General features: G+C 42.9%; 1 protein-coding gene and 1 long non-coding RNA gene across 2 annotated transcripts in view; one reads left to right on the top strand and one right to left on the bottom strand.

The window, feature by feature from the left end:
- The window catches only part of LOC120999669 (zinc finger protein 436-like), a 1,002,518-nt gene that overhangs the window by 822,636 nt on the left and 158,056 nt on the right, over nt 1–21,826 (top strand). The window lies entirely within an intron of this gene.
- On the bottom strand, nt 202–7,037 carry LOC120999780. The gene is made up of 3 exons (XR_005778645.1): nt 6,992–7,037; nt 352–485; nt 202–238 (listed from the first exon to the last, which is right to left on the bottom strand). It is a non-coding gene; the product is annotated as an uncharacterized LOC120999780 (long non-coding RNA).

Raw genomic sequence — 21,826 nt, 5'->3', positions numbered from 1 at the left:
AAGGATAGTCATTACCAGACCCTCCCTTGGCGTTATTGTATAATGTCCCAGCATTCCCAGCAGCGCTCACCTCTCTGTTCAGCAGCTCAGTGATCCTGTTGGTAAGTTCTAGGATCTTCTGCTCATGTATCAGGGAATGAGGTGGAGGCTCGGTGATGGGGCTCTGGGTCCTGCTCCATCCTCCTGACACACGGGGTGTCCCACACTCACCAGACGACTTCTTCACTACTTTGTAATCCTGTGTATGGGGAGACGCCGATCACTACAGAGATTCTAAGAATCCTTCACCTTTCCAGTCATTTCCCCTTGTATATTACTAGAGATAAGAGTGATGTCATGTGAAACTCTCACCTCTCCAGTTATCAAGGAGATGATCTCCAGGGTGAGGTCTAATATCCTCGCAGCCCTGTGGTCTCTGTCCTTCTCCATCGTTGGTGGGTCATTGATGGATAGAACCATCAGCTTTAAACAAAAAAGTCCCGCACCTAAGAAACCGGTGGGAATCAAGAAGGATTGAGAGCAAAGTCACATTTGGATTAAAGTGGATCATTTCAGAGTGGTCTTTTATTGTGGGCAGTCTGAGGCACACCTGTGCAATATCCATGCTGTCTAATCAGCACCTTGATATGCCGCACCTGTGAGGTGGGATGGATTATCTTGGCAAAGGAGAAGTGCTCTCTAACACAGATTTAGACAGATTTGTGAACAATATTTGAGAGCAATGGGTCTTTTGTGTCTGTAGAAAATGTTTCAGATCTTTGAGTTCAGCTCATGCAAAATGGGAGCAAAACCAAAACCGTTATGTGTATATATATATATATATATATATATATATATATACAGTACAGACCAAAAGTTTAGACACACCTTCTCATTCAAAGAGTTTTCTTTATTTTCATGACTATGAAGGCATCAAAACTATGAATTAACACATGTGGAATTCTATACATAACAAACAAGTGTGAAACAACAGAAAATATGTCATATTCTAGGTTCTTCAAAGTAGCCACCTTTTGCTTTGATGGCATTCTCTTGATGAGCTTCAAGAGGTAGTCCCCTGAAATGGTCTTCCAACAGTCTTGAAGGAGTTCCCAGAGATGCTTAGCACTTGTTGGCCCTTTTGCCTTCACTCTGCAGTCCAGCTCACCCCAAACCATTTCGATTGGGTTCAGGTCCGGTGACTGTGGAGGCCAGGTCATCTGGCGCAGCACCCCATCATTCTCCTTCATGGTCAAATAGCCCTTACTTTCAAAGTTTTCCCAATTTTTCGGCTGACTGACTGACCTTCATTTCTTAAAGTAAAGATGGCCACTCGTTTTTCTTTACTTAGCTGCTTTTTTCTTGCCATAATACAAATTCTAACAGTCTATTCAGTAGGACTATCAGCTGTGTATCCACCTGACTTCTCCTCAACGCAACTGATGGTCCCAACCCTATTTATAAGGCAAGAAATCCCACTTATTAAACCTGACAGGGCACACCTGTGAAGTGAAAACCATTTCAGGGGACTACCTCTTGAAGCTCATTAATGCCAAGAGTGTGCAAAGCAGTAATCAAAGCAAAAGGTGGCTACTTTGAAGAACCTAGAATATGACATATTTTCAGTTGTTTCACAGTTGTTTGTTATTGTCACAACCAGACAGCTGAGAAGCTCTGACAGGAGCCGTCCAGAACCTCCTCCTTGAGTTTCTTTGTTTTGGTTTTCAGTTCCTCATCTCGTTAGCCTATCTCAGCTGTCATGCAGTTGGACTGATTGCTTCCCTTTAAGTTCCTCCCCATAATGCATTAGGTTGCGGCTTATACAACTTCCTGGAATGTGTGTGCATGCTGTTCCTAGTTCCCAGTTCCCAGTCGTCTGCAAGATAAGTGCTGTTTATGTATTTGTGATTTTCTGTTTTCTGGATCCAGGTGACCCTGACTCCCTCCGTGTCTGTGTAGGGAGCCGGTGGTCGTGTCCCCTCACTATTGTAGGGTCTTCAGGTGTAAGATAGTCGAGGTACGTGGATATGCGCCCATCCACCTTTGGGGTGTTCGCATAGGCTGAGCAGTAAGGGAGAGTGGCAGGTCTCATGCAGGAGTCTCCCTTTTGTTCCTTAGTTGTGGATCCAGTGAGTCATAGATTATATTGTATTGTCTTGTTTCCCTGTACACCATCCGTGACATTATAAGCCGCCAAAACCGTCTCAAGCATGGATCCGGTTTCACTTTTGGCTGAACGTTTCCAGGGTCTTTCATTGGAGGTAGCTGATCTCCGTAAGACTTTTTCTCAGTTTCAAGTGACCGGTTCAGCTTGCGTTCATGGAGTTTGTTCTGAGCCTAAGATCTCGCTCCCGGATACGTTCTCCGGGGGTAGTGAGTATTTTGTGCGTTTTATAGAGGCTTGCAAACTCCATTTTCACCTTCTTCCCCATTCTTCTGGTGATGAGGAACGGAGGGTGGGGATCATTATATCGCTGCTCAGGGGTAACGCTCAGTCCTGGGCCTTTTCGCTGCCGGAGGGGGCACGGCCCCTCCGTTCAGTGGATGAATTCTTTTTAGCCCTGGGTCAGATATATAATGATCCGGATCGTATTGCTCTGGCTGAGTCTAGACTACGTCTGTTATGCCAGGGTAAACAATCCGCAGAGATATACTGCTCAGAATTTCGGAGATGGGCAGCTGATACTGGTTGGAATGATGCTGCACTCCGAAGTCAATTTTGCCATGGTCTTTCAGAGGGATTGAAAGATGCATTTGCCTTTCATGAGAGACCTACCTCCTTGGATTCTGCTATGTCTCAGGCCGTTCGTATTGACAGGCGTCTTAGAGAGAGAGGAGAGATCTCTCCTTCCTGTCATACTCAGTCCCTAGTCAATGCAGCGGTCTCATTCTGTGCGCAGGGGTCTCAGTCGCTGTCAGTCCCTTCTGAGCAGGGGCCCATGCAGCTGGGGTTGATTGCCTCTGACAATAGAAGATTCAGCCCGCATGGGAGGATTTGTTTTTGTTGTGGAGGTATAAATCATTTGGCAAATGTTTGTCCCTCTAGGAGATTCAGTCAGTTTTCTGAGAGTAATAAAGAAACAAAAAGGAAAAAATCTTTTAAAAATGTTCCGTCTGTTACTATTGGCAGGGTTGAGGCGGAAATTGAAGGTTTTCCGTTTGCTTGTAGTTCCCGTTTTGTCCTGCCTGCTAGGGTGGCGCTAGAGAGCAAGAGCATTTTTTGTGAGATTTTTGTGGATAGTGGAGCAGCTGTCAATCTCATTGATAATCAATTTGCAATAACTCATGGTTTCCAGGTATGCACTTTGGGAAAGGATATTCCTGTTTTTGCTATTGATTCCGCTCCACTTTCTCAGAAATCATTAAAGGGCATAGTTCACAATATCCGTTTAATTGTGAGTGATGCTCATGTTGAGGATGTGTCATGTTTCGTCCTTAGCGGTTTGCCTACTCCTCTAGTGTTGGGGCTACCCTGGCTCACTAAACATAACCCCACCATTGATTGGCAAGCGAGGCAAATAAATGGTTGGAGTGACTTTTGCAGAGAGAATTGCCTCATGACATCTGTTTCTGAGGTTTCTACTAAAACTGTACCACCTTTCCTCTCTGAATTTTCGGATGTCTTCTCTGAGAGTGGAGTTCAGGATTTGCCTCCGCACAGGGAGTACGATTGCCCTATTAATCTCATCCCAGGCGCCAAGCTGCCTAAATCTCGTTTATACAATATTTCCCAACCTGAGAGGGTCGCTATGCGTGCTTATATCTCTGAGAGTCTGAGAAGAGGACACATACGACCCTCGAAGTCACCTGTTGCCGCTGGTTTTTTCTTTGTTAAGAAAAAAGATGGTTCTTTAAGACCTTGTCTGGATTTCAGGGAGCTGAACAGTATCACTATTCGTGACCCTTATCCGCTTCCTCTGATCCCGGACCTGTTTAACCAGGTTGTTGGGGCTAAAGTCTTTTCCAAATTAGACCTAAGAGGGGCATACAATCTGGTCAGGGTCAGAGAAGGAGATGAATGGAAGACGGCTTTCAATATCCCTGAGGGCCATTTTGAGAATTTGGTTATGCCTTTTGGTTTGATGAATGGCCCAGCCGTTTTTCAGCATTTCGTGAACAGCATTTTTTATCATTTAATGGGAAAATTTGTATTAGTGTATTTGGATGACATTTTGATTTTTTCTCCTGATTTCAAGACTCATAAGGAACACTTACGTCAGGTCTTGCTCATCCTGCGGGAGAATAAATTATACGCGAAACTGGAAAAATGTGTGTTTGCGGTTCCAGAAATTCAATTTCTGGGGTTTCTTCTCTCTGCTTCTGGTTTTCGCATGGACCCCGAGAAGGTCCGCGCTGTGCTTGAGTGGGAGCTTCCTGAGAATCAGAAGGCGCTGATGCGTTTTTTGGGCTTTGCCAATTATTACAGGAAATTTATTTTTAATTAATCCTCTGTTGTTAAACCACTCACTGATATGACCAGAAAGGGGGTAGATTTTTCTTCCTGGTCGGTAGAGGCGCGTAAGGCCTTTTCTAATATCAAGGAGAGTTTTGCTTCCGCTCCCATCCTGGTACAACCTGATATTTCTTTACCCTTCATAGTTGAGGTTGATGCTTCTGAGGTGGGTGTGGGTGCGGTCTTGTCTCAGGGTTCCTCTCCTGCCAAATGGCGACCGTGTGCCTTTTTCTCGAAGAAACTCTCCTCCGCAGAGAGAAATTACGATGTGGGAGATAGGGAGTTGTTGGCCATCAAGTTAGCTTTTGAGGAATGGCGCCATTGGCTAGAGGGAGCCAGACACCCTATTACCGTGTTTACTGACCATAAGAATCTGGCCTACTTGGAGTCAGCCAAGCGTCTAAACCCGAGACAGGCCAGATGGTCTTTGTTCTTTTCAAGGTTTAATTTTGTTGTCACGTTCCGCCCTGGGGTTAAGAATGTGAAGGCAGATGCCCTGTCACGTTGTTTTCCGGGAGGTGGGAATTTTGAAGACCCGGGTCCCATTTTGGCTGAAAGTGTGGTGGTCTTTTTCCTGAATTGGAGGCAGAGGTGCAGGCAGCCCAGTCGGAGGCTCCTGATCTTTGTCCTCCTGGGAGGTTGTTTGTGCCTCTCACTTTAAGACACAAGATTTTTAAGGAACACCACGATACGGTTCTTGCTGGGCACCTGGGGGCAAGAGCCACACTGGATCTCATCGCTCGGAGATTCTGGTGGCCTGCGCTTCGTAAGTCGGTTAAAGGTTTTGTGGCAGCCTGCGAGACTTGCGCTTGCAGTTGGACTGATTGCTTCCCTTTAAGTTCCTCCCCATAATGCGTGTGCATGCTGTTCCTAGTTCCCAGTTCCCAGTCGTCTGCAAGATAAGTGCTGTTTATGTATTTGTGATTTTCTGTTTTCTGGATCCAGGTGACCCTGACTCCCTCCGAGTCTGTGTAGGGAGCCGGTGGTCGTGTCCCCTCACTATTGTAGGGTCTTCAGGTGTAAGATAGTCGAGGTACGTGGATATGCGCCCATCCACCTTTGGGGTGTTCGCATAGGCTGAGCAGTAAGGGAGAGTGGCAGGTCTCATGCAGGGGTCTCCCTTTTGTTCCTTAGTTGTGGATCCAGTGAGTCATAGATTATATTGTATTGTCTTGTTTCCCTGTACACCATCCGTGACAGTTATGTATATAATTCCACATGTTTTGATGCCTTCATAGTCATGAAAATAAAGAAAACTCTTTGAATGAGAAGGTGTGTCCAAACTTTTGGTCGGTACTGTATATATATTTATTCAGTTTGTAAATATTTTTTGTCACTTAGCCTGTGTAGACTGTCTATTGATTCTCAAATTATCAAATTCACATTAAAACAAACACAATGGTGGACATTAAACACTAGTGGCATCCCCATAAGCTGGTCTTGATACCCCTGTGCTGGAGTAACATGCACCTACTTTATTAAGAGGCAGATGCTCGGGACTAACGTAGACTTCAGCTATAACCTACAGCAGATTCCGGTATAAGTTATACAGAATATCTGGCAGACTGTGAGACTCCGCCCCTCTGCTAAGTCCTACCCCTTTTGTTGTCACTTCAGAAATGTGGAGAGAAGCTCAAAAAGTAGCAAATTATGGCACAAATACGGCGCTCATAACATCTACAAGTGCTTAATGGCACAATATTGGCGTGAACACATTAATAGATGCCCCCCAATGATTTTATAGTTTACATGATTATGGACATGGTGATATTACTTTGTATTTTTTTTGTTTCTGTTTTTGTTTTTTGTTTCCAAGAAGAAAATGTTTTTTGTTTTTTATATATTTTATTTAGCATTTTCTTTAGTCCCTTTTAGGGATTTGAGTTTTCCATTGACAGGCAGCCTTCTACCTCAGTCTCACCACTTAGATGCCCCGGTCAGTACTGACTGGTTGTGATAGAAGCAGATCTCTATAATACAGACCCACATGATCGGCGCAGGTCAGGAAGGAGCTAAAGAGAAGTCCTGTCCTCGTCCTGTCAGTCGCCTCTTTCTTCTAATCGCTGGTGTTCTGCTCCGGGGTCAGTAGGTGCAGTAGGTGGGGGCTCGTCTCTATCAGGACCCCACTAATCCTGGGAATGGAGGGGCTGCAGAGCTGCTTTACTGCTGAATCTCCTCCACAGTCCCTGCTCATTAGAGCTCCGGCCTCCGCTGTGCAGGGACAGTGAGGAGAGGACACAGCGCTGCAGCCCCTTCATCTAGAAGAGGTTGTCCCCACCGACCACACACTGACTCCATATCCTAGTGATATCACAGAACAGTGTGTGATGGAAGACCCCTCTAATCCAGGAGAACAGCCCCTCTTACAGGGGTCTGGGGGTCTCCTAATATTCCAGGGGGAGAGCAGACATGTCTGAGGAGAACTCCCCTCCTGACCTCCAGACTGTGTGAGCAGAGACTCTCTATGGCCGGTGCTGCCCCCTGCTGGCTGGACCTGCTATATGTCACCTATAGAACCGCTCCATTCTAATAAACCCAGAACCAAGACCAATAACTGACCTGCAGATCTCACCTCCTGGGGCTGCAGGACCTGCGATGACGTCACACTGGTCACATGACAGGAAGTGCTGCACAGTGAAAACCCTTTACTCCTCCCCTCATGTGACTGATCACATGATCATGACATCATCAAAGGTCCTGCAGTCACTATAATATAATTTATGATAAATTCGGATATTTTTAATAGGCAGAAACTAATAATAACGTTTCCCCAACTTATATATAATCTACAGTCATTCTTTGAATTTTTTTACCCAGAATTTTTTTACTTACATTTTTTGATTTGTCATTTCCATATTTTCTTCTCCGACTTCCTTCTGAAGTTCTATAACTTTTTTACTTTTCCGTTTATAGAAACCTAGAATGTGTCGGCAGATAAGAACCATTTGGCCCATCTAGTCTGCCCAATATACTAAATACTATGGATAGCCCCTGGCCCTATCTTATATGAAGGATGGCCGTATGCCTATCCCATGCATGCTTAAACCCCTTCACTGTATTTGCAGCTACCACTTCTGCAGGAAGGCTATTCCATGCATCCACTACTCTCTCAGTAAAGTAATACTTCCTGATATTACTTTTAAACCTTTGCCCCTCTAATTTAAAACTGTGTCCTCTTGAAGCAGTTTTTCTTCTTTTAAATCTTCTCTCCTCTTTTACCTTGTTGATTCCCTTTATGTATTTAAAAGTTTCTATCATATCCCCTCTGTCTCGTCTTTCTTCCAAGCTATACATGTTAAGGTCCTTTAACCTTTCCTGGTAAGTTTTATCCTGCAATCCATGTACCAGTTTAGTAGCTCTTCTCTGAACTCTCTCCAAAGTATCAATATCCTTCTGGAGATATGGTCTCCAGTACTGAGCACAATACTCCAGATGAGGTCTCACTAGTGCTCTGTAGAGCGGCATGAGCACCTCCCTCTTTCTACTGGTAATGCCTTTCCCTATACACCCAAGCATTCTGCTAGCATCTCCTGCTGCTCTATGACATTGTCTGCCTACCTTTAAGTCTTCATTCATTTCTATGGGGCCACACGATGTGCTGTGCGGATCCGGAAATGCGGTTCCACACTTCCGGGTCCACAATTCCGTTCCCGAAAAAAATAGAACATGTCCTATTATTGTCTGCAATTACGTCCAAGATTAGGCCTTTTCTATCAAGTGCCGGCGATGTGCGGTTCACAAAACACATACAGATGTGTGAATGGACCCTTATAAAGACTTATTTGCAGAACAAGTTGTATTTTTAATAGTGTTGAGCGCGAATATTCGAATTGCGAATTTTTTTCTCGAATATCGCAATTTCGAGATTTCGCGAATATTTAGAATATCGTTCTATATATTCGCGAAATAGAATATTCGTTTTTTTTCTTTTTTTTTTTTATTATATTTTTTTCTTTCCCACTTCCCTAAAGTTGTTCTTACCTGTCCTTTGGATTCCTGGCTTCCTGGCTGCTCCAGTCAGTGGCGCTTTCAACTTACTGCTATATTCCATATTAGCTAAATTACAATCTAATCTATATGTGTATTTTACGAAATTTCGCAATAGTCGCAATTGCGATGCGAGTAATATAACACGAAATATTCGCATGAAGATTTCAACTTAGCACTGCTATACTCCATATTCTATCCCAATATGGAATATAGCTGTGCTAAGTTAGCACTGCTATATTCCATATTAGGCTAGAATATGGAGTATAGCTGTGCTAAGTTGAAATCTTTATGCGAATATTTCGTGTTATATTAGTCGCATCGCAATTTAATAGAACGCATCGAGTAATATAACACGAAATATTCGCATGAAGATTTCAACTTAGCACTGCTATACTCCATATTCTAGCCTAATATGGAATATAGCAGTGCTAACTTAGCACAGCTATATTCCATATTAGGCTAGAATATGGAGTATAGCAGTGCTAAGTTGAAATCTTCATGCGAATATTTCGTGTTATATTAGTCGCATCGCAATTTAATAGAACGCATCGAGTAATATAACACGAAATATTCGCATGAGGATTTCAACTTAGCACTGCTATACTCCATATTCTAGCCTAATATGGAATATAGCTGTGCTAAGTTAGCACTGCTATATTCCATATTAGGCTAGAATATGGAGTATAGCTGTGCTAAGTTGAAATCTTCATGCGAATATTTCGTGTTATATTAGTCGCATCGCAATTTCGACTTTTTCAAATGTTCTTAATATTGCTCTAACTTCGTCTTTTAGAAATTTCGTAATATTGCTCTAACTTCGTCTCTTAGAATATTACGAATATTCTAAAAGACGAAGTTAGAGCAATATTACGAAATTTCGTAAAATACACATATAGATTGTAATTTAGCTAATATAGTGCTATAATCCCTTTTTTTTCCTGTAATTTTTTTTGCCTCTTCTGAACTTAAGTTTTGTAAAATATGTACACTATTAAAAATTATTACTATAGCAGTATATTAGCTTAAATACAATCTATGTGTATTTTACGAAATTTCGTAATATTGCTCTAACTTCATCTTTTAGAATATTACGAATATTCTAAAAGACGAAGTTAGAGCAATATTAAGAATATTTGCAAAAGTCGAAATTGCGATGCGAGTAATATAACACGAAATAGTCGCATGAAGATTTCAATTTAGCACAGCTATATTCCATATTCTAGCCTAATATGGAATATAGCAGTGCTAACTTAACACAGCTATATTCCATATTAGGCTAGAATATGGAATATAGCAGTGCTAAGTTTAAATCTTCATGCGACTATTTCGTGTTATATTACTCGCATCGCAATTTCGACTTTTGCAAATGTTCTTAATATTGCTCTAACTTCGTCTTTTAGAATATTCGTAATATTCTAAGAGACGAAGTTAGAGCAATATTACAAAATTTCGTAATATACACATATTAGCCTAGCCATAGTCATTAGCATAGGAACGTTGCCTTATACTATCAAGATAAATTTTCGCAATATGCGAAAAATAATTTCGCGATAATTGGAATAATTGCGAATATTCGATTTCGACGAATATAACACGAATATTCATGCGAATATTCGCGAAATATCGCGAAACCGAATATGGCACCTCCCGCTCATCACTAATTTTTAAATGGACACATTTTTTTCTGTTACTTCTTTGTGCAGGAAAAAAGAAACTACTTTAACCCCTTTAGGACACAGCCTTATTTCACCTTAAGGATCAGGCCATTTTTTGCAAATCTGACCAGTGTCACTTTATGTGGTGATAACTTTAAAACGCTTTGACTTATCCAGGCCATTCTGAGACTGTTTTTTCGTCACATATTGTACTTCATGACACTGGTAAAATGAAGTAAAAAAAAAAATCATTTTTATTTATAAAAAAAATACCAAATTTACCAAAATGTTTTAAAAAAATTGCAAATTTCCAAGTTTCAATTTCTCTACTTCTATAATACATAGTAATACCGACAAAAATAGTTATTACTTTACATTCCCCATATGTCTACTTCATGTTTGGATCAATTTGGGAATATTTTATTTTTGGGGGATGTTACAAGGCTTAGAAGTTTAGCAAATCTTGAAATTTTTCAGAAATTTTCAAAAACCTACTTTTTAGGGACCAGTTCAGGTCTGAAGTCACTTTGTGAGGCTTACATAATAGAAACCACCCAAAATGACCCATTCTAGAAACTACACCCCTTTAAGGTATTCAAAACTGATTTTACAAACGTCGTTAACCCACAAGAGTTAATTGCAAATGGTGATAAAATTTCAGAATTTAGATTTTTTGGCAAATTTTCCATTTTAATCCAGTAACAAAGCAAGGGTTAACAGCCAAACAAAATGCTATATTTATTGCCCCGATTCTGTAGTTTGCAGAAACACCCCATATGTGGCCGTAAACTACTGTACGGGCACACAGTAGGGCGTAGAGGCAAAGGTGCGCCGTATGGTTTTTGGAAGGCAGATTTTGCTGGACTGTTTTTTTTTGACACCATGTCCCATTTGAAGCCCTCCTGATGCACCCCTAGAGTAGAAACTCAAAAAAAGTGACCCCATCTAAGAAACTACACCCCTCAAGGTATTCAAAACTTATTTTACAAACTTTGTTAACCCTCTACAGTCGTGGCCAAAAGTTTTGAGAATGACACAAATATTAGTTTTCACAAAGTTTGCTGCTAAACTGCTTTTAGATATTTGTTTCAGTTGTTTCTGTGATGTAGTGAAATATAATTACACGCACTTCATACGTTTCAAAGGCTTTTATCGACAATTACATGACATTTATGCAAAGAGTCAGTATTTGCAGTGTTGGCCCTTCTTTTTCAGGACCTCTGCAATCCGACTGGGCATGCTCTCAATCACCTTCTGGGCCAATTCCTGACTGATAGCAACCCATTCTTTCATCATCACTTCTTGGAGTTTGTCAGAATTAGTGGTTTTTTGTTTGTCCACCCGCCTCTTGAGGATTGACCACAAGTTCTCAATGGGATTTAGATCTGGGGAGTTTCCAGGCCATGGACCCAAAATGTCAACGTTTTGGTCCCCGAGCCACTTAGTTATCACTTTTGCCTTATGGCACGGTGCTCCATCGTGCTGGAAAATGCATTGTTCTTCACCAAACTGTTGTTGGATTGTTGGAAGAAGTTGCTGTTGGAGGGTGTTTTGGTACCATTCTTTATTCATGGCTGTGTTTTTGGGCAAAATTGTGAGTGAGCCCACTCCCTTGGATGAGAAGCAACCCCACACATGAATGGTCTCTGGATGCTTTACTGTTGGCATGACACAGGACTGATGGTAGCGCTCACCTTTTCTTCTCCGGACAAGCCTTTTTCCAGATGCCCCAAAATATCGGAAAAGAGGCTTCATCGGAGAATATGACTTTGCCCCAGTCCTCAGCAGTCCATTCACCATACTTTCTGCAGAAGATCAATCTGTCCCTGATGGGTTTTTTTTTGGAGAGAAGTGGCTTCTTTGCTGCCCTTCTTGACACCAGGCCATCTTCCAAAAGTCTTCGCCTCACTGTGCGTGCAGATGCACTCACACCTGCCTGCTGCCATTCCTGAGCAAGCTCTGCACTGGTGGCACTGCGATCCCGCAGCTGAATCCTCTTTAGGAGACGATCCTGGCGCTTGCTGGACTTTCTTGGACGGCCTGAAGCCTTCTTAACAAGAATTGAACCTCTTTCCTTGATGTTCTTGATGATCCTATAAATTGTTGATTGAGGTGCAATCTTAGTAGCCACAATATCCTTGCCTGTGAAGCCATTTTATGCAACGCAATGATGGCTGCACGCGTTTCTTTGCAGGTCACCATGGTTAACAATGGAAGAACAATGATTTCAAGCATCACCCTCCTTTTAACATGTCAAGTCTGCCATTTTAACCCAATCAGCCTGACATAATGATCTCCAGCCTTGTGCTCATCAACATTCTCACCTGAGTTAACAAGACGATTACTGAAATGATCTCAGCAGGTCCTTTAATGACAGCAATGAAATGCAGTGGAAAGGTTTTTTTGGGATTAAGTTAATTTTCATGGCAAGGAAGGACTATGCAATTCATCTGATCACTCTTCATAACATTCTGGTGTATATGCAAATTGCTATTATAAAAACTTAAGCAGCAACTTTTCCAATTTCTAATATTTATGTAATTCTCAAAACTTTTGGCCATGACTGTAGGTGTTGCACAAGAGTTATTGGCAAATGGAAATGAAATTTGAGAATTTCAATTTTTTGGCAAATTTTCCATTTTAATAAATTTTTTCCAGTAACAAAGCAAGAGTTAACAGCCAAACAAAATGCTATATTTATTGCCCCGATTCTGTAGTTTGCAGAAACACCCAATATGTGGCCGTAAACTACTGTACGGGAACACAGTAGGGCGTAGAGGGAAAGGTGTGCCGTATGGTTTTTGGAAGGCAGATTTTGCTGGACTGGTTTTTTTGACACCATGTCCCATTTGAAGCCCCCCTGATGCACCCCTAGAGTAGAAACTCGACAAAAGTGACCCCATCTAAGAAACTGCACCCCTCAAGGTATTCAAAACTGATTTTACAAACTTTGTTAACCCTTTAGGTGTTCCACAAGATTTAATGAAAAATAGTGATACAATTTAAAAATTTCACTTTTTTGGCAGATTTTCCATTTTAATAATTTTTTTTCAGTTACAAAGCAAGAGTTAACAGCCAAACAAAACAGCAGAAGAAAAGGAATGCCATACGGTTTTGGAAGGCAGATTTTGCTGGACCGTTTTTTTTTACACCATGTCCCATTTGAAGCCCCCCTGATACACCCCTAGAGTAGAAACTCCAAAAAAGTTACCCCATTTTAGAAACTATGGGATAGGGTGGCAGTATTGTTGGTACTAGTTTAGGGTACATATGATTTTTGGTTGCTCTATATTACACTTTTTGTGAGGCAAGGTAACAAGAAATAGCTGTTTTGGCACCGTTTTTATTTCTTGTTATTTTAAACATTAGATCATGTAATATTTTTACAGAGCAGGTTGTCACGGACGCGGCGATACCTAATATGTATACTATTTTTTTATTTATGTAAGTTTTACACAATGATTTCATTTTTGAAACAAAAAAAAAACATGTTTTAGTGTCTCCATAGTCTGAGAGCCATAGTTTTTTCAGTTTTTGGGCAAGTATCTTGGGTAGGGTATAATATTTGCGGGATGAGATGATGGTTTGATTGGCACTATTTTGGGGTGCTTATGACTTTTTGATCGCTTGCTATTACACTTTTTGTGATGTAAGGTGACAAAAAATAGCTTTTTTTACACCGTTTTTTTAACGGTATTCACCTGAGGAGTTAGGTCATGTGATATTTTTATAGAGCAGGTTATTACGGATGCGGCCATACCTAATATGTATACTTTTTTTTATTTATGCAAGTTTTACACAATTTTTTCATTTTTGAAACAAAAACCAAAAAATCATGTTTTAGTGTCTCCATATTCTGAGAGCCATAGTTTTTTCAGTTTTTGGGTGATTATCTTAGGTAGGGTCTCATTTGTTGCAGGATGAGGTGGCAGTTTGATTGATACTATTTTGGCGTACATACGACTTTTTTGATCACTTTTATTACCTTTTTTGGGAAGTAAGGTGGGCAAAATTTAAATTTCATCATAGTTTTTTATTTTTTATTTTTATGGAGTTCACCGTTCGGGTAAAGTAACATGGCCGTTTTATAGATCAGGTCGTTACGGACGCGGTGATATCAAACATGTGTAGGGAATTTTATTTTTTCCATTTTTAATCAGTGATAAATTTGTTTTTTTTTATTTTTACTTTATTTTCACTTTTTTTTTACTTTTTTTTTTCAGACCCACTTGGATCTTGAAGATCCAGTGGGTCTGATGTCTGTATAATACAGTACAGTACACTATATAGTGTACTGTACTGTATTTTCACTTTACAAAGTCTGATTAGACTTCTGCCTTTAGCAGAAGTCTAATCAGCACCATGGACAGCCTCTGATCAGTACCATGGACAGCCGGACGCCTGTGAAGGTCGTCCGGTTGCCATGGTAACCATCACTCGCTGCCACAGCAGAGCAGTGGGTGATGGGGAGGGAGGGGCCCCTTCCCTATCTCATCGGGCTTTGAAAAGGCACAGCAGCCCCCGATGGGAGAGGGAGGGAGTTCCCTCCCTCTTAACCTTTTCCATACAGCGGTCCCTACGGACCGCGGTATGGAAGGGGTTAAACGCATGGCATCTGTGCCAGCACAGATGTCAGGCATTTCGAGCAGAGTGTCAGCAATGTGCTGACACTCTGCAAACCGCTCGGCTATCCTGAGAGAGGGGAGGGTGGATGATCGCATGCCTGCCCGCCCCCCAAGCACCGCCCGCACCGCCGCCGCCCGCCCTCCCTGCCGCCCCCAACCCCCCGCTGCACCTGCCGGCAGATAGCAAAGAGGGCAGCAGGGGGAGGTTAAACATTAAAATAAAGCTTATTTGAAGTCTGTGACCGCGGGGATCAGAAACTTCCGAAACCGCAGCAAACCGCAGGTTTGAATTGACCTGCAGATTGCAGCGATTGCCGACATGGGGGGGTCACAGGACCCCCCAGCACATCCAGCCAAGGTGCCTGCTCAATGATTTGAGCAGGTACCGGGTTCTGATCACTGCCCGCTGGGCGGCGGTGATCGGAACCATACATGACGTACCAGTGCTTGGATGTATAGGGAGAGGTATAAGCAGTAGAAAGAGTGAAGTGCTTATGCCGCTGTACAGAACACTGGTGAGACCTCACTTGGAGTATTGTGCGCAGTACTGGAGGCCATATCTCCAGAAGGATATAGATACTCTAGAGAGAGTTCAGAGAAGAGCTACTAAACTAGTGCATGGATTGCAGGATAAAACTTACCAGGAAAGGTTAAAGGACCTTAATATGTATAGCTTGGAAGAAAGAAGAGACAGAGGGGAGATGATAGAAACTTTTAAATACATAAAGGGAATCAACTCGGTAAAGGAGGAGAGAATATTTAAAAGAAGAAAAACTACCACAAGAGGACACAGTTTTAAATTAGAGGGGCAAAGGTTTAAAAGTAATATCAGGAAGTATTACTTTACTGAGAGAGTAGTGGATGCATGGAATAGCCTTCCTGCAGAAGTGGTAGCTGCAAATACAGTGAAGGGGTTTAAGCATGCATGGGATAGGCATAAGGCCATCCTTCATATAAGATAGGGCCGGGGGCTATCCATAGTACTCAGTATATTGGGCAGACTAGATGGGCCAAATGGTTCTTATCTGCCGACACATTCTATGTTTCTATGTTTCTATGTTAAGTACGTCATGTGTCCTGAAGAGGTTAAATCCTCTTTCACACAAATGATTTTTCCGTTGTTGTGAACGCACAGCATCCGGACTACATCCTGACTCGCTCCTTCCAATGGGTCTGTGTACATGAGCCTAGACTTTCCCTGATCATCTTTGCATCCAGGAAACATTGCGGCTTGTTCTACGTCATCCGTTTTTTCACACAGCTCTGGCTCCACAGAAGTGAAGGGAGCTTGTGTGAAAGTTCACTGACGGTCGCTCGGAGATGGGTATTCTTCAGGGTTTTTTTTCATGCGCATAAAAACGGATACAATCTGAATGGACGAAACGGAAATAATGAAAGCAATTGGAGATAAAACTGATTGAAATTGCGTGGAAGACCACCAGTGTTTTCCCTGACCAGATCCTGACATATTGTGTATCGCTCGTGTGAAAGAGGCCGTACAGTTCAGACGTTTCTCATTATGTTTATTTTTTTAATTCATTTTAATTCATTTTTTTTTGTAAAATTGTAAAATTGAGGGTTATTTAACCACCTCCGGACCGCCTAACGCAGGATTGCGTTCCGGAGGTGGCAGCGCTGCGCAGAGTCACGCATATACGCGTCATCTCGCGAGACGCGAGATTTCGCTCAAAGCCGGCCCGCGCATGCGCATCGCGGGCCGGCAAAATTAAAAGAAGTATTTCGTCACCAGCCTGCCAGCAACGATCATTGGCTGGCAGGCTGGCGATTTTCAAAAAATCCAATCCAAAGTCATATAACAGATCATATTAGTAAATATGATCTGTTATATGGCTTGTCTGCTCCTCTGCTAGTCCTTTTCGTCGGTTGGATCCAGCACAGGAGCAGACTGAACTGTGAGTACACCAAACACTACACCTTAGCCCCAGATCACCCCCCTGCACCCCAATTAACCCTTTGATCACCCCTTTGATCGCCCCTGTCAATCACTAGTGAAAGGAAAAAAAGTGATCAGTGTAAACTGTCACTTTTTTTTTTTCACTGGTATTGGCTGTTAGGTTTTAGGGATAGTTTAGGCCCCTTGGTTAGGTAGTTAGCGTCAGTTAGCGCCCACCCCACCGCACCGCAGTCACTTTTATTCGCTGTTTAGCGTATCGCTAATCAGCATTTGTACTTTTATAGTATCTGTAAGTGATCAAAACTGATCACGGTCAGATCTATAATAGTATTAGTGTCACTTTAGTTCGCCCTCCACCCAAAACGCAGTGTTTGCCCGATCAGGCCTGATCGGTCGCCCACACGTGCGTTCACCCACGCCCGCCCCACCGCAGTGACAAAAAATATATATTTTTTGATCACTGCACATTCATTTTACACGCACTGCGGCGATAAAAAAATCAGTTTTGATATTTTTTATCAACCGCAGCAGCCTCCGGTACTTCGCTAGCCTCCCCTTTGTAAGACAGGTTTGCTTTTTTTCTTGGGTAGTCTCAGGGAATACCCCTAAATTTAGTAGTCCAAAATGTCAAACAGGGGGTATTCTTCTGAAGAGGCCTACAGGATTCTGACCCAGTCGGATGAGGAGTGGGAACCCTCATCTGACGAATCTAGCAGGTCAGAATATGAACCTGTGGAAAGCAGTGGCTCTCTGACCCAAAGTTCGGACGAGGAGGTGGAGGTCCCTGGCAGCACCAGGCGTACCCGGCCCCATGTCGCTAGACCACAGGTTACGCAGGATCCGCTTCAAGAGCAGCAGAGTGGGGCTGTCGCTGCCGGATCACGTGGTGAGGCATACACCAGCAGCGCAGCCCTTCCTGGACCTAGTACCAGCACTGCCGTACAACCTGGTGAAGTAGCGAGCACCAGAAGGGCAGTTGAAGCTGGTACGATGGCCTTCTCCTCAACATGGGCCTGACAAAAAAGCATGAATTGCGGTCATATTGGTCAACGCACCCAATTCATCACATGCCCATGTTCTCTGCTGCTATGTCCAGGACACGATTTGAGACCATCCTGCGTTTCCTGCACTTTAGCGACAACACCACCTCCCGTCCCAGAGGCCACCCTGCTTTTGACCGGCTCCACAAAATTCGGCCCCTCATAGACCATTTCAACCTGAAATTTGCAGATTTGTATACCCCTGAGCAAAACATCTGCGTAGACGAGTCCCTAATACATTTTACCGGGCGCCTTGGCTTCAAACAATACATCCCAAGCAAGCGTGCCCGGTATGGGGTCAAATTGTATAAGCTCTGTGAAAGGGCCACAGGCTATACCCACAAATTTCGGATCTATGAGGGAAAAGATCAGACCCTGGAGCCGGTCGGTTGCCCTGACTACCTGGGGAGCAGTGGGAAGACAGTCTGGGACTTGGTGTCACCCTTATTCGGCAAGGGGTACCATCTTTATGTGGACAATTTCTACACAAGTGTGGCCCTCTTTAGGCATTTGTTTCTAGAACGGATTTGCGCCTGTGGCACCGCGCGAACTAGTCGCGTGGGCTTCCCCCAACGGCTTGTAACCACCCGTCTTGCAAGGGGGCAGAGGGCTGCCTTGTGTAACGAAGAACTGCTCGCGGTGAAATGGAGAGACAAGCGTGATTTTTACATGCTCTCCTCCATTCACGCAGACACGACAATCCAAATTGAGCGAGCAACCCGTGTCATTGAAAAGCCCCTCTGTGTCCACGACTATAATGCGCTCATGGGAGGGGTGGACTTCAATGACCAGATGTTGTCTCCGTATTTAGTTTCCCGCAGAACCAGACGCTGGTATAAGAAGGTGTCTGTATATTTGATTCAATTGGCGCTGTACAATAGTTTTGTTCTCTACAGTAAGGCTGGGAGAACAGGATCCTTCCTCAAATTCCAGGAAGAGATCATCGAGAACCTCCTTTACCCAGGAGGTTCCGTGGCCCCATCCACCAGTGTAGTTAGCCGTCTACACGAGCGACATTTCCCCAGTGTCGTTCCTGGTACCTCAACCCAACCGTCACCCCGAAAAAGATGTCGTGTCTGTAGCAGGAGTGGAATAAGGCGTGACACCCGCTATTTCTGTCCTGACTGTGCTGACCACCCTGCCCTATGCTATGGAGAGTGTTTCCGGAAGTACCACACACAGGTACACCTAGCATAGGGATCACATCTCACCAGGACAGGCACACAGGGCTATTAGGGCCCATTCACTCACAGCTGCTGCAAACCTCTCCTTTCACCTGGGATAAAGTGCATAACGTACTTCGCCACATCTTTGGGCGATTTGCGCTTTGCACATTGTCCCATGGGGAAGGAGAGGTTTGTTCTATAAAGGTAAAAAAAACTAAACAAAAGAAAAAATACCGGTAAGTAAAAAAGTTAAACGTTCAGTTAAAAAAGTTTAAAAAAAGTTTCTATGTTCTGTTCAACAGTTAATAAAGTTATTGCTTTGCGGCCTGGTTTTTTCTTTTTTGTTTTGTTTTTTTTACCTTTCAGGTGGACCAACCGATCGACTAGCTGCAGCACTGATGTGCATTCAGACAGAAGCATTGCGCTGCTGTCAGATTACACGCAAGTCGGTGTATGCGGCGCTGCAAGACGAGATTTCTCCTCTGCAGTAAAAGATACGTTTGCCGAGGCATATGAGCTGAGGAGGTGGCGGTGTTCATATACTTTGGCAAACACTTTGTATATATAAAAAAAAAAATCCCGGCAATGATTTATTCATCCACATCGATTGATGTGAATGGAGAAATCTGGTTTGCCAGGGCATACGAGCTGAAGTGGGTATGGATGTTGGGCGGAGCTCCTATGTCCTGGCAGACGCCTTTCCCCTCCTTTTTCTTTTTTTGGCAGAGATTTTTTCATCCACATTGATCGATGCGAATGAAGAAATCTGTGCCGTTCATTTTTTTCTTTCAGCCCAGAGGCTGAACGGAAAAAAAAAATCTCATTACCCGTATGCTCAATATAAGGAGAATAGCAGAAACTCCTAATGCTGGGCATACATGTAATGATTGCGGAGACCCTCAAATGCCAGGGCAGTACAAACACCCCACAAATAACACCATTTTGGAAAGAAGACACCCCAAGGTATTCGCTGAGGGGCATATTGAGTCCATGAAAGATTGAAATTTTTGTCCCAAGTTAGCGGAAAGGGAGACTTTGTGAGAACAAAATCAAAAAAATCAATTTCCGCTAACTTGTGCCAAAATTTTTTTTTTTCAATGAACTCGCCATGCCCCTCATTGAATACCTTGGGGTGTCTTCTTTCCAAAATGGGGTCACATGTGGGGTATTTATACTGCCCTGGCATTTTAGGGGCCCCAAAGCTTGAGAAGAAGTCTGGGATCCAAATGTCTAAAAATGCCCTCCTAAAAGGAATTTGGGCACCTTTGCCCACCTAGGCTGCAAAAAAGTGTCACACATGTGGTATCTCCGTATTCAGCAGAAGTTGGGGAATATGTTTTGGGGTGTCATTTTACATATACCCATGCTGGGTGAGATAAATATCTTCGTCAAATGCCAACTTAGTATAAAAAAAATGGGAAAAGTTGTCTTTTGCCAAGATATTTCTCTCACCCAGCATGGGTATATGTAAAATGACACCCCAAAACACATTCCCCACCTTCTCCTGAGTACGGAGATACCAGATGTGTGACACTTTTTTGCAGCCTAGGTGGGCAAAGGGGCCCACATTCCAAAGAGCACCTTTCGGATTTCACAGGTCATTTACCTACTTACCAGACATTAGGGCCCCTGGAAAATGCCAGGGCAGTATAACTACCCCACAAGTGACCCCATTTTGGAAAGAAGACACCCCAAGGTATTCCGTGAGGGGCATGGCAAGTTCCTCGAATTTTTTATTTTTTGTCACAAGTTAGTGGAAAATGATGATTTTTTTTTTTTTTTCATACAAAGTCTCATATTACACTAACTTGTGACAAAAAATAAAAATTTCCATGAACTCACTATGCCCATCAGCGAATACCTTTGGGTCTCTTCTTTCCAAAATGGGGTCACTTGTGGGGTAGTTATACTGCCCTGGCATTCTAGGGGCCCAAATGTGTGGTAAGGAGTTTGAAATCAAATTCTGTAAAAAATGACCTGTGAAATCCGAAAGGTGCTCTTTGGAATATGGGCCCCTTTGCCCACCTAGGCTGCAAAAAAGTGTCACACATCTGGTATCTCCGTACTCAGGAGAAGGTGGGGAATGTGTTTTGGGGTGTCATTTTATATATACCCATGCTGGGTGAGAGAAATATCTTGGCAAAAGACAACTTTTCCCATTTTTTTTACACAAAGTTGGCATTTGACCAAGATATTTATCTCACCCAGCATGGGTATATGTAAAAAGACACCCCAAAACACATTCCTCAACTTCTCCTGAGTACGGGGATACCAGATGTGTGACACTTTTTTGCAGCCTAGGTGGGCAAAGGGGCCCACATTCCAAAGAGCACCTTTCGGATTTCACAGGTCATTTTTTACTGAATTTGATTTCAAACTCCTTACCACACATTTGGGCCCCTAGAATGCCAGGGCAGTATAACTACCCCACAAGTGACCCCATTTTGGAAAGAAGAGACCCCAAGGTATTCGCTGATGGGCATAGTGAGTTCATGGAAGTTTTTATTTTTTGTCACAAGTTAGTGGAATATGAGACTTTGTATGAAAAAAAAATAAAAAATCATCATTTTCCACTAACTTGTGACAAAAAATAAAAAATTCTAGGAATTCGCCATGCCCCTCACGGAATACCTTGGGGTGTCTTCTTTCCAAAATGGGGTCACTTGTGGGGTAGTTATACTGCCCTGGCATTCTAGGGGCCCAAATGTGTGGTAAGGAGTTTGAAATCAAATTCTGTAAAAAATGACCTGTGAAATCCGAAAGGTGCTCTTTGGAATATGGGCCCCTTTGCCCACCTAGGCTGCAAAAAAGTGTCACACATCTGGTATCTCCGTACTCAGGAGAAGTTGGGGAATGTGTTTTGGGGTGTCTTTTTAGATATACCCATGCTGGGTGAGATAAATATCTTGGTCAAATGCCAACTTTGTATAAAAAAATGGGAAAAGTTGTCTTTTGCCAAGATATTTCTCTCACCCAGCATGGGTATATGTAAAATGACACCCC

The sequence above is a fragment of the Bufo bufo genome, chromosome 4, assembly GCF_905171765.1.
Source record: "Bufo bufo chromosome 4, aBufBuf1.1, whole genome shotgun sequence".
Lineage (NCBI taxonomy): Eukaryota > Metazoa > Chordata > Amphibia > Anura > Bufonidae > Bufo > Bufo bufo.
The sequence above is the reverse complement of the archived record's forward strand: the minus strand, read 5'-3'. Positions and strand labels throughout refer to the sequence as shown.